The sequence below is a fragment of the Lynx rufus genome, unplaced genomic scaffold (genome assembly GCF_022079265.1).
Source record: "Lynx rufus isolate CCGP_SWC_20201006 ecotype Redwood Valley unplaced genomic scaffold, mLynRuf1.p SCAF_22, whole genome shotgun sequence".
NCBI lineage: Eukaryota > Metazoa > Chordata > Mammalia > Carnivora > Felidae > Lynx > Lynx rufus.
Genome location: NW_025814837.1, coordinates 9,763,507 through 9,775,803, shown reverse-complemented (window position 1 = coordinate 9,775,803; position 12,297 = coordinate 9,763,507). Strand labels below are relative to the sequence as shown.

Genomic DNA, 12,297 nt, shown 5'->3' with positions numbered 1-12,297 from the left:
CACTTAGGCTCCTCTGCCTTAGCTTTTCAAGTCCCTCCACAATCTCGCTCCACTCTGCTTCTGCAAGCGTTTCCCCCACCACCTGGGCAATCAATATCATTCCCTCCCTCTCTGCCTTTGTTCATGCTTTTTTCTCAGTCTGGGCAAAACTATGGATCCTTTTAGTGCCATTCTAAGTTCTGTGCACGACCACCTTCCTCTCTTATTCTACTTCTTCTCCTGCCCTCTCAGCTCTCCTGGAGGAACCCCTCTATCATCCTGGCTCCAAGGACCACCTGAAGGCTAACGACACACCAACCTTCCCTCCAGCCAGACCTAGCCTGAATTCCACATCATGCTACATCCTACTTGGTGTGCATCTTCAACGGCTCTGCCACAAAGGCCTCAAAATTGACAGGATGCAAAACTGAACTCATCCTTTTAACTTCTTAAATTAAAAAAAAAAATGTTTGTTTATTTTTGGGAGAGAGAGAGTCAGAGAGCAAGTGGGGGAGAGGCAGAGAGAGAGAGGGAGACACCGAGTCTGAAGCAGGCTCCAGGCTCTGAGCTGTCCGCACAGAGTCCGACGCGGGGCTCGAACTCATGAGCAGCAAGATCATAACCTGAGCAGAAGTTGGTTGCTTGACTGACTGAGCCACCCGGGCGCCCCTCATCTTTTCACTTCTTGAACCAGGCAGCCACCCAAGGGAGAATCCTGGGTGGTCATCCTTGACTCCTCCCTTTCCCTAATCTCTCACATCTAACTGTTGTCAGTTCAACTCCATTCCCCTTCCCGTGTCAGTTGGTTCCTCTCCATTTCCACTACTACCGTAAGTTCCCAACTGCATCATCTCCCACTTTGGCCAATTTTCTAGTTGATTGCTTTGCTCCCTGACTTCCATTCTAGGAAACCATTCCTTACACTACTGATTCCAATTAAAATCTAATCATATTTTAAGTGAGGATCATTTGCACAGAGGATATTATTTGCAATGGGACTATTGCTAAGGGTGCGTGGGTGGGCTGCAGGGGAAGCACAGTGATAACCTGGGAACGGTGTCAGAGAAGTACCACCATAGGCGTGTAGGGACAAGGGAAGGGCCTAGATACTGGAAGGAGAAAGTGATGTAAACAAGGTCACCTTGAGAAGGGGAGACACAGCTGCTTCCTGGTGATTCAAGGGAGAAAGCCAGAGAATGAAAGACCTGGACCTCACTTTCTTCCTGCCCATCTCTTGCTGGGGCTATCTAGCCACTAGCTGAACTTATCTGGAAATCAAACAGCAGGAGAGTCTGGTGATTCAGCCCTACAGGTCATCCTCTGGGGTGGCAGAGAATGGATTGGGATGTTTGCCCCTCCATCCTCTGACTTTGGTGGCTCTCTATCTACTCTAAGTTTCACTTCTTAATGAATACACAAGCCCGCCAAGATCTGGCCCTTGCTTTCCTCTCAACATGCTAAAATCCAACGAGATCCACCCATAGGGAACTATGCCTCTTTCTCATACTGAACTCCTCATATGGAATGCCTCTCCTCTATTCCCTGGTTTTGGCTTCTCTATTTATCCAGAATCAATTCACCCACCACCTACTCTCTAAAAAAAAATATTATCCCAGGTATATAATTGACCACACTCTTTAGTGATCTTATTATCTGCTCAGAGATGTATGGTATTTTATATTGTCCTTATTTACTTACATGTTTATGTTTGTACACTAAACTCTCTAAAGAAAGCAGGGGAAGTGTCAATCACCATTTTATTCCCAGTGCCCAATACTGTGCAGGACACATAGTAGGTACTTAATAAATGATGGCTGAATGAGGGAATGAATTGAAGCATTAGTTCAAACCCAGTCATCCGTGAAGTTTTCCCTGACAACCTCAGTCCATGCTGACCTTCATCTGTCTTTATTACCAGAGTTTAACATTTAATTATTCCCCACCTATTTCACCTTTTTTTGTATTGTTTTCTTAGTTGACCACAGGTGCCCCGAGAGCAGAAATCGTGTCTTCTGCTTCTCTGACAGCACAGTTTGATTCCACCCTACAAACATAACAAATGCTTGCTTTGAAGAGTAGGTGTTTAGAAGCAGGAAAAAAAAACTTATATTTTTTGGGGTCTGAAGATCAAGTACTTACATGACCAGGAAAGTCTTGTAAACTGGTAAAATTGATAAAAAGGTGGAGACAGTAATCTGATAGCTCTAGCACCTGCTGATTTCCAGAGGCAGGAAATCTGGATTTTTATGTAAACATGTCCAATTTTTAATGGTTTTTAATGGTTGGCTCAAATAAAAATCTCCTTTAATGCAGACACTACTCTCTATTTTTGAGAGGAGGGTATGGCTATTGTGTTGAACAAGGGCTTATAACATCACTGGTCTAGATGATGCTGTATGTAAGTATGTGAATATTGGTCAGGAAATGTTCAAGAAATTTAGGTGGGAAGTCTAGGCTCTTGGAATGCTTCATTTCTCGCTGAAATGATGACCTTTACTGAGAGGCCTCTCTACAGCTTTCCGTGTAAGAGTTATGAGCAAGCTCGTGTAGGTTGACAGCTTTCGTGTAAGTTGACAGCTTTCTGTCATGACATATCCTGAGTTCCGACTCCTGCCCTGACAAATACACTCAATCTAAAAACGTAATAAAGGATGGTAGGTCCTGTCTGCCTCTGAATGCCAGGACATGTTAAATGCCAGCACTGGTAAGCATGAGAAGAGACAGTCACATACCAAATGACCAGCTTCTTAAGAAAGAGACTCAACAGGATATGGAAAGACAAAACGGAAAAGAAAGAGGGGTCTGAGCCTCTGGACCTGAGCCATCTCAGGACACCTCTTCCCAGCCAGTCTCTCTCTCTGTCTTCTCACTAGTGTGCGTGCCCACACCTACAACCATGCCCACACACAATCTCACTCAACAATCCATGGGGCGGGGGTGGGGATTACTGGAGACTTGACCTATGAGGAAACTGAAGCTGGCAGAGATTAAGAACTGTGCCTTGGTCACAGCAAGTCAATAGCAAATCAAGGATGGGAACTCATACGTTCTTACCCTAAGCTCACCTTTATTTTGCTGCTTCCCCAAACTAGCAATACCTCCCTCTTTAGGATGAGGTCAAAGGGTAAGTGTGTTACTGAAAAAATATCCTGAAGTTAGCAGGATCATTTACTAATTCTATATGCAGCTTTGCTGCATATAGATCTTGGCAATTGGTTGAATAATGACCTTGGCAATTGGGTGAATAACAAAACAGGTCTTCTAAGTGTAACTTAGGGTGACCAAAGCATGGAAACAATGTCACTGATCATTTACCCCGTTCTGTGGAATCAGAACCCAGCCACTCTTTTTAATCTCTGGCATTGTACTCATCACCAGGATGAACAGTTGCATCTATTAAGGATCAGACGCCTATGGTAAAAAAAATAAAAATCAAAGTTCGGGCATCTGAGTAGTTCAGGCTCAGGCCACGATCTCACGATTCGGGAGTTCAAGCTCTGCATTGGGATCCATGCTTACAGTGCGGAGCCTGCTTGGACTTACTTCTCTCTCTCTCTCTCCCCCTCTCTCTGTTCTCCCCTGTTAGCTATCTCTCTCAAAATAAATAAACTTAAAAAAAAATTTAAAAGAAAAATCAAGGTTCTAGTAAGTAAAAAGTAACTTTGAGGTAGGATGCTTTTGGAGAGATATAAAATAGTCTATCCATGTAAGAAATTAAGAATAGCAAAAAAAAAAAAAAAAAAAAAAAGTTCCAGAGAGGGAAGGAGGCAAACCATAAGAGACTCTTAAATACTGAGATCAAACTGAGCGTTGATAGGGGGGAGGGGAAAGTGGGTGATAGGCATTGAGGAGGGCACCTGTTGGGATGAGCACTGGGTGTTGTATGGAAACCAATCTGACAATAAATTTCATAAATAAATAAACAAATAAATAAATAAAACAGAAACATTTATATTCAAAAAAAGAATAGCAAAATAAAGCTTTAATTTTTTTTTTTTTTTTAGTGTGCTGTATGCCTAGTGCGGGGGGCTTGAATTCACGACCCCGAGATCAAGAGTTGTGTGCTCTTCCAGCTGAGCCAGCCAGGCACCCGGCTTTAGTTTAAAATCATGTAGTTCAAAAAGTGAAGAATCAAAAAAGAAAGGTGAATAGAAAATGGGAGGCAGGGAAGAGAAATGAGGAGAAAGGGAGATAGGGAAACAGAATTTAAGAAGAAATGGGACGCAGAAATTGACACAAGAGAAACACGTTAGACACAGATAAGCACAATTTCAACCCAGACAAGGGAAAGGAAGTGCCCACCAATGCAGACGGGCAAAGTGTGGATGTAACAACACAGCCAGACGTTAAACCCTGCTGCTGCTTACACCCACAGGCCAAGATGAAGCATGCTGTATAGAATCAAAGCAGAGGTCTCGAAGTGTTCAAGACTACAGTTCTTATGATATGTGCTTCTTTCCCATGCCTTATGGAAGTATTTAAAAAGGAAAAAGAGAGCCAAACTGCACGTCCAAAGTGTGTGTGGGGGGGAAACACTCAAGGATTTTAACATTCCACCATTATTTCTCTATTGAAACATGACCCCATTCTTGGCTTCTTATTTGCTCCCTTTTCCACAGCCTAACAGTAAACTCCCACACACCAGTGGGACCACAGAGGAGAGACAATAATACAAGCAGCTGTTCAAGCTGTGGTTTTCATTAGGAAAAAAAGTGCCTTGATTATAAGGGATTTAGTTTTTAACCTTTCGGTCCAAACTGAAGTGATTAAAACTCCGTATACAGAAACATGAATGGTTTCTTAAAAGTATGATGTAGAGCATACTCAGCATTATCAAAGCAGAGTGGGGAGGGCAGTCAGAATTGGGACATCCACCTTGGCCGAATGCATGGACTTGGATATGGGAAAGCTGGCAAAGACACGAAATCAAAACATAGCGTCTGGGTCCTAAATTTCGTTGTCATAAAGGTCAGGGATACGTTTTCACTAAATTCTTTAGCTACAAAAGGCAAGGTAATCAAGCTGTAAAACAATATGGAGGAACCTGAAACGCACATTACGTAAGTGAAAGAAGCTAATCTGAAAAGATTACATGTTGTATGATTCCAACTCTAGGACATCTTGGAAAAGGCAAAGCTATGGAGCCAGTAAAAAGATCAGTGGTTTCCACGGATCAGTGGAGAGGGAAGGATGAAAAGGTAGAGCACAGAGGATTTTTAGGGCAGTGAAAATATCACTCTGCATGATACTATAATGGTGGATACACTTGTACAAACACATGGAAGGTAAAATACCAAAAGCGAACCCTAAAGCCCACTACAGACTTCGGGTGATTATGATGTGTCAGTCAGTGCAGGCTCATCAGCTGTAACCACTGTCCACTCTGGTGGGCAATGTTGATCACCAGGGCAGGCTACACTGTGTGGGGGCATGAGGTAGGTGGGAAATCTTTGTACTTTCTTCTCAATTTTGCTGGGGACCTATGCTTGCTCTAAAAAATTCAGTATTTAAAATAAAAAAAAAAAGCAAGGTAACTCCTGAAAGACTTGGCATTTGCTGTAAGAGCAGAGTTGAGGTATAACACCCCCAAAGCCAGGCACATTTTTTTCCTTGAGGCTCAGCACGTGGGTTGCGACTCCTGATTTGCCATGTACTCATTGGTGACTCTTGCCTCCACATCTTCCTTCGCACAGCAGTTTGTAAGTGAACTTCTAGAGTTGAAATCCTGGCTTTCCTTCCTACGGTGCAACTTTGGTTAAGTCATAACCTTTTACACCTCCATCTGTCTCCTGGTACTACAATATAAGGGCAATAAAACCAATATCAGTAATTGGGATAAAACATACCTCAAGGACTTAATACAGTAAGTGGCACATGATAAGGGCTCAATGAACACTGATGTGACAAAGATATACTTGTCATGAGTGAAAAGGAGTGTTTGAATCACTAGTTTTTGAATTCCTTTCTTTTTAGGAAGAAAGAATTAGCTCTTGAGAAAACTCCAGAGAGGAGCCATTAAAAAGTATTCTGGGGCACCTGGGTGGCTTGGTTGGTTAAGCGTCCAACTTCGGCTCAGATCATGATCTCACGGTTCACGAGATGGAGCCCCGCGTTGGGTTCTGTGCTGACAGCGCAGAGCCTGCTCGGGATCCTCTGCCCCGCGCGCTCTCTCAAAAATAAACATTAAAAAAAAAAAAAGAATAAAGTGGAAAACCAGTTTCTTCAAAAAAAAAAAAGTCTTCTATACTGAATATAGTTAAAGGAATGACACAACTGGTCATCAGGTAGACAGAAGATGAGAGGACAGAGAAATGCAGAAGATGGGGATTTGGGGTGGCATATTGCTGCCTGGTAAGAGACTCCTGCTCTGGGAAAGATAGACAGCAGGGGATGACAAATGCTACCTTTTCTGTGACAAACTGCCTCCCTAACCCTCTGCTCCAGGAAGAGCAACTCTTATGAAAATGCCTCACGCTTAAAATGTAATTAATATATTTGTGACCACAGCCACTGTGGATGGAGTCCTATGCTTACTAGGAGTCAGTCAACACTACAGTAAAGGACAGAAACTCAAGCAAAATGAAAAGGCCCTACAAGACAGAGACGCCCTCATTCTTGCCAAATCTTTTTAATTAAAAAATGAACAAGCAATAGTCATGCTGTCGCTCTGAGACTGGGGGCTCCATTTTTTGTTGACGTGTTCAACGAAAGAGCACGCTTTCCAACAGTAATACGTACCTTGGTCCTACCCTTCCAGCGAATGGTTGCCTCTCCACCCCTTGGTGTAAGGGCCATTCTCTCTTCTTTTGTGTTCTCTAGTCTTTGCTGACAGAAAGCTCCTGCTCTTGCTCAGCAACCTTCTTCCAATACTTTCTTTTCATCCAAAAGCCTCCACTTTTATTCCCCACAGATCTAGCTTATTGAGCATTCTCTAGTGCCTTTCAGGTTTTGTCCCTATTCCATGTTAAACAGGCTGTGGTGCAAGTGTAGGACTGTGCTCAGTAAAATATTCCATCCAACAAGGGCAGTTATGTAAACAGGCTGCTTCTGGCAGGAACGTCCGATGGGATAAACAAGGCTGGAGAGAAAAAGCACTCTGGGAGCAGTGACTTTGTCAGGACACAGAGACATATTTCAAACAAAAATATTCTTGTTTCTAATGTAAGACCAGCCTGTGAATAAACCTAAATCACCAGGGAAAATTAAAAAAGGAAAACAACAACAACCAATAAGGACTGAGTCAGCAACTATGATTTCTGAAGCTGTACGACGGAGATCAACTTTCATTTTCCGGTGATAGAATTTTATTTCTTTAAAAATAAAAACCCAACACATTTCAAGTGCCAGGGACATTAGGAGGCAGGTTTAAGAACTTACAACACTTTTTTTTACAATTTTTAAAAGTAGGCTCCATGTCCAACGCAGAGGCCAACATGGGGCTTGAACTCATGACCCTGAGATCAAGACCTGAGCTGAGATCAAGACTCGGAGGCTCAACTGACTGAGCCACCCAGGTACTCCAAGAATTGACAACATTTAAGAACCTACATAGATGCTGCATAGAAATTATGGCTAATAGCTTATCAGTTAATAAGATATGTAATCATCAGAAAAATCAGTAAATTGTATCCATGTTGATACAGTCTTATCCCTGTCTTCATTAATACTTGGTCCATAGGAACAGTGATGAAAAGACAGTACATATTTAGCTTTGCAAACAGGAGTATATGCAGACAATTCACTATACTGAGGTGATGACAGCTCATAATGAAGAAAACGGGTATCAGTAAAACAAACAGGTCCTATAATGCCTGAAACTGGACACCAGTTAAGGTGTGGCAAGGAAAGAATGACTAGAAAGTTAATGGGTTTTATTTACACATTGACTGTACAACATATAGTGATGGACATTCCATGTCAGAACTGGTGTGCTTGGTATGAAATGTACAGTGTGCTAGTGAAATATTTTTGTGTAAATAAAACCACATGTTCATTTAGCCAAATATTACCTAGGCTTAATTTGCATTAATGGTAAGCAGCGTGAGTCGTGGACAAGAGCCCAGCCCAGAAGCGAACAAACCTGGGTTGAATCTCAGCCCTGTCCCAAAGGAAATCTGTGACTTTGGGAAAAGGACATCTCTCTGGGCTTCAGTATCTTCACTTATCAAACTGGGATGATAATACCTATTTCATGGGATTTTTGCAAAGACTGCATGAGACCATGGATTTACAATACTCTCAAAAAGCAGTATACGCTTGGTTAATAGTGAGATGACTGATATTGTTTTATTATTATCAAGATTCAATAAGAGAACTGTAGATAAGGGCCAAATTATTTTTCCTCCTTATTTTAACTATTAGTCAAAATAACCCAACAATTCAAAGCATATTTATTTACTTTTTACTCTGTTCAGGACAGTGTGCCAAGTGCTAAAGACATTTCAGGTACTCAGAGATTACTGGGCAGAACAATACTTACAAATCTGTGGGTTTTTTCCTCTTTCATTTATATGTAAGTTTGAATTTTCCAATGTCTATCCAATTTCTAGGATGTGAATGATTTAGGGTAGCATGTTTTTTTACATGCCCTGTAACTAATTCATAAATCCAAAATAATGGGATAATTGATAAACTGAATCACTGAAAGATACAGTGAAATGAGATCCTAATTTATGCTGGCTGAAATGGTTGACATCCTGTAGGTAAAATAGACAATGTCAACAAATTAAAGGTTTCATTTAACAATTACACTGTATTTCCACTTAGGGTCCAGCTGAAACTTTCCAAGGCTGGGATAGAGTGGGTCGATATTGTTTTCATGAATGTTATTCTTACTAGTCGTAGACTGGCAGCTTTTTCTTCTAACCTTCTGAGTTATTTCAACTTATACAAACATATGTGTGGAATCAATGAAGTTAGAGAGGGTTAGAGAAATGGAAAAAAATCTTTACATTATAGGACAAATACAGGAAAAGACTATTTAGTCTCTGGCGTTGGTAAAACTGGATCACTATATAGAGAAAACCTAAAAAGGAATCCTTCCCTGGCACTATCTCTGGGTAAGGAAGGACAGCAACAATTACACTAAAATTAAGGATTTCAATTCAGTAAAGGATATTATGGGAAAATCTGACAGACAGGTGATAGAACACATGATGCTTACAAAGCCTAAAACTGAAAAAAGATGATATCTGAACTATTCAACGAAATCTTGCAACTTACAAAAAAAAAAAAAAAAAAAAAAAAAAAAAAAAAAGCACCATTGTCAGTACAAGCATGGACCACTAACATGAACAGGCAATTCACAAAGGAGGTAGCCTAAAGACTAGCAAGCATGTGAAAAGAAGCTATATAGTCAAGTAAATACAAATCAAGCTATTACTTAACAGCTATTAGACTGCAAAACTAAGTTCCTAATGGGGGTCTCCTCGCAGAGGGTGGTGGGAGTGAGGCTGGGGCAGCCTCTCTGGAGAGTGATCTGGCATCATTTAGTCAAATTAACTCTACCTATTTCTGAGTCTCAGCGGCAGTTCCATTCCTGTGTCTGTATCCCAAAGAAATTTTCACCCAAGGTTTAGGGGGAATGCATGAAGATGCTCACTGCAGACGATTCTGGCTGTCCACCCTTGGGAAATCACACAAATATCCAGCAATAAGAATGGATTTTAAAAACACAGTGTATCTTGGGGAGCCTGGGTGACTCAGTCAGTTAAACATCCAACTCTTGATTTTGGCTCAGGTCATGATCTCATGGTTCATGGGATAGGGCCTGGCGTCAGGCTCTGTGCTAAGCGTGGGGTTTACCTGGGGTTCTCTCTCTCCCTCTCTCCCTCTGCCCCTCACCCCTGCTTGTGCTCTCTCTTTCTAAAATTAAAAAACAAACAAACCCAAAAAACCCACAGTGTATCTCTAAAACACAGTGCAATATGAAAAAAAAGAAATAGGAGATTTAAGACAGTACAATTTATTTAAGTTTAAAATATTTGCACACAAAACATTGCAGTGTTGGAAGAACACATCCAAAGTTAAAAGGCACAATAAGGACATTTAAATAACTGCATATGGGAAGGTGGGAGGGTAATGCACTACCAGGATGAAACAGAATAAAATAAAATCCTCCCCCACACATTTATTTCTAAAGAGGAAACTCTTATCATGAGTATTTTAAACATTTATTTAATGTATCAGAAAGGGAAGAAAAATGAGTGAAGGAGGGTAAAAGGTAGGAAGAAGGGAAAATTTTGAGTTTTCTTATAGGCCAAGCATTGGGTTTGGCCAACAAGTTAAAATATTCTTTCTTGAAACAACAGCTGCCTTCCAGCGCTCTCTTCAAAATTCCAGACAGGCCCCCACAGGGATATACTCTGACATCACTACAGCCTCCCCTTTGAAGAGAATGGGAAATATCTCCCAACCTAACCAAGTGCTTTAGTTCACAAAAAGTCTATTATTTTATCATTTCCACCAAATTAATGCCATATAGAAAACTTTAGCTCCCGCCCCCCCCCCATTGTATTCCATTCACTTTGGGGGTAGAACATTTCTTCCTCACGTTTAAAAAGATGAAGAATGGTTTTGGAGTTAACCCTTCTTGTATTATAGTGTTCTCTATACCAACAGGAGCTTCTCAACTGGTTTCAGAAGCTGTGAAGAGTTTAACACCACTCTGCATTTACCATGGATTCCTCATCAAAACGAGAGATGACTAGTCCTGTGGAAGTAAGTGAAAATCGATTGGAACAGCTTTCAGGGATGCATCCAAATGTATATTACACAACACTGTGTAAAAATACAAATGTGGGCAAAATCGTGGATTTATAATCTCACTGTGGAAGCAAAATATTAATGTATGAAATAAGAAAATAGAGCAACACATCATTACATTCTAAAGGAGTCACATAAACTATTTGTTCTCCAATGGGTATGCATCCAAATCACCTGCAGGGCTTGATAAAACACGGAGTGCAGGGCCCCACCCCAGTCTTGGATTCAGTGGGTGTGCAGTGGGGATTAAGACTCAAGTTTCTAAGGACTTTCCAGCTGATAATGCTACTGCTGTGCCCACCCCGAGAATTCCGTAACGGCTTATAAGAGAACTGGCACAAACGAGGAGAAGAGACAGATCACAATGGCACTGTTGGGACAGAGGAGAAACTGGGACACGAGGGACACCCTGAAGGTGGGCTGGGCTGTGGACTATTAGAAAATGTGGAGGTGGGGGGCGCCTGGGTGGCTCAGTCGGTTGAGCATCCGACTTCAGCTCAGGTCATGATCTCACAGTTCGTGAGTTCGAGCCCCGCGTCGGGCTCTGTGCTGACAGCTCAGAGCCTGGAGCCTGCTTCTGCTTCTGTGTCTCCCTCTCTCTCTGACCCTCCCCTGTTCATGCTCTGTCTCTCTTTGTCTCAAAAATAAATAAACGTTAAAAAAAAATTAAAAAAAAAAAGAAAATGTGGAGGTGGGAGAGTGAGGAGGCAAAAAGGGAGGTGACGAGAGTACCTGAGTGCAGGTAGAGCCGTGGGAGGAAATGACAAGCAGCAGGGACAGCCTGATGGGCTTGGTGACAGGCAGGAAGGCAGGTGGGTGAACTCAGTCTACTGAAACATTGTGATCAGAGGACTGACACGAACAAACCATTGCCCTGGACAGCCCTCCTGCCCACTGGGTACCCACCGTGTCCAGCTGCTACCCTCAGATGTGAAGCTGGGGGACAGGACAGCTAAGAGCCCCCACCAGTGAGGGCTGCAGCCCGTGTGCAATGCTTTTGTAGCACTTACCACAATTCTGATCAAATAATTATAAACTTTTTTCATGTTTATTTATTATTTTTGTGAGAGACAGAACATTAGCAGGGAAGGGGCAGAAAAAAAGAGAGACACAGAATCTGAAGCAGGCTCCAGGATCCGAGCTGTCAGCACAGAGCCTGATGCGGGGCCTGAACCCATGAACTGCGAGGTCAAGACCTGAGCTGAAGTTGGATGCCCAACCGACTGAGCCATCCAGGCACCCTTCTAATTATTAATTCATAAAAGGAGTTGTATAAAGCATATTTCTCTCAATCATATGTGGGAGCTGCAGTATTTCTGGCATGTTACCCTGCACAGCTTTGCACAGTAAATACATATTGAATGAATGAACATGCATGCTGGACCTCAGACCCAAGCTAGTCAGGGCACAACAAACTCTTCCTGGCTCCCTCTATGGCTCTCCTTTAGAACTCAGTGCCAAAGCCTATGCTAAACCTTGTAATTCTCACCCCACCTTGGGCAGAGCCAAAGGTGCAGGGTGCAGGGAAGGCACACCAGAACCAAGTCTTACCAC

General features: G+C 42.2%; 1 long non-coding RNA gene across 1 annotated transcript in view; it reads right to left on the bottom strand.

Annotated features, from left to right (window-relative positions):
- Window positions 1–10,638: 10,638 nt before the first annotated feature.
- LOC124517614 (uncharacterized) overlaps window positions 10,639–12,297 on the bottom strand; it is a 138,460-nt gene continuing 136,801 nt past the window's right edge. Inside the window, exon 3 of the long non-coding RNA XR_006963511.1 lies at window positions 10,639–10,690. This is a non-coding gene — a long non-coding RNA (uncharacterized LOC124517614). The remainder of the gene's footprint in view (window positions 10,691–12,297) is intronic.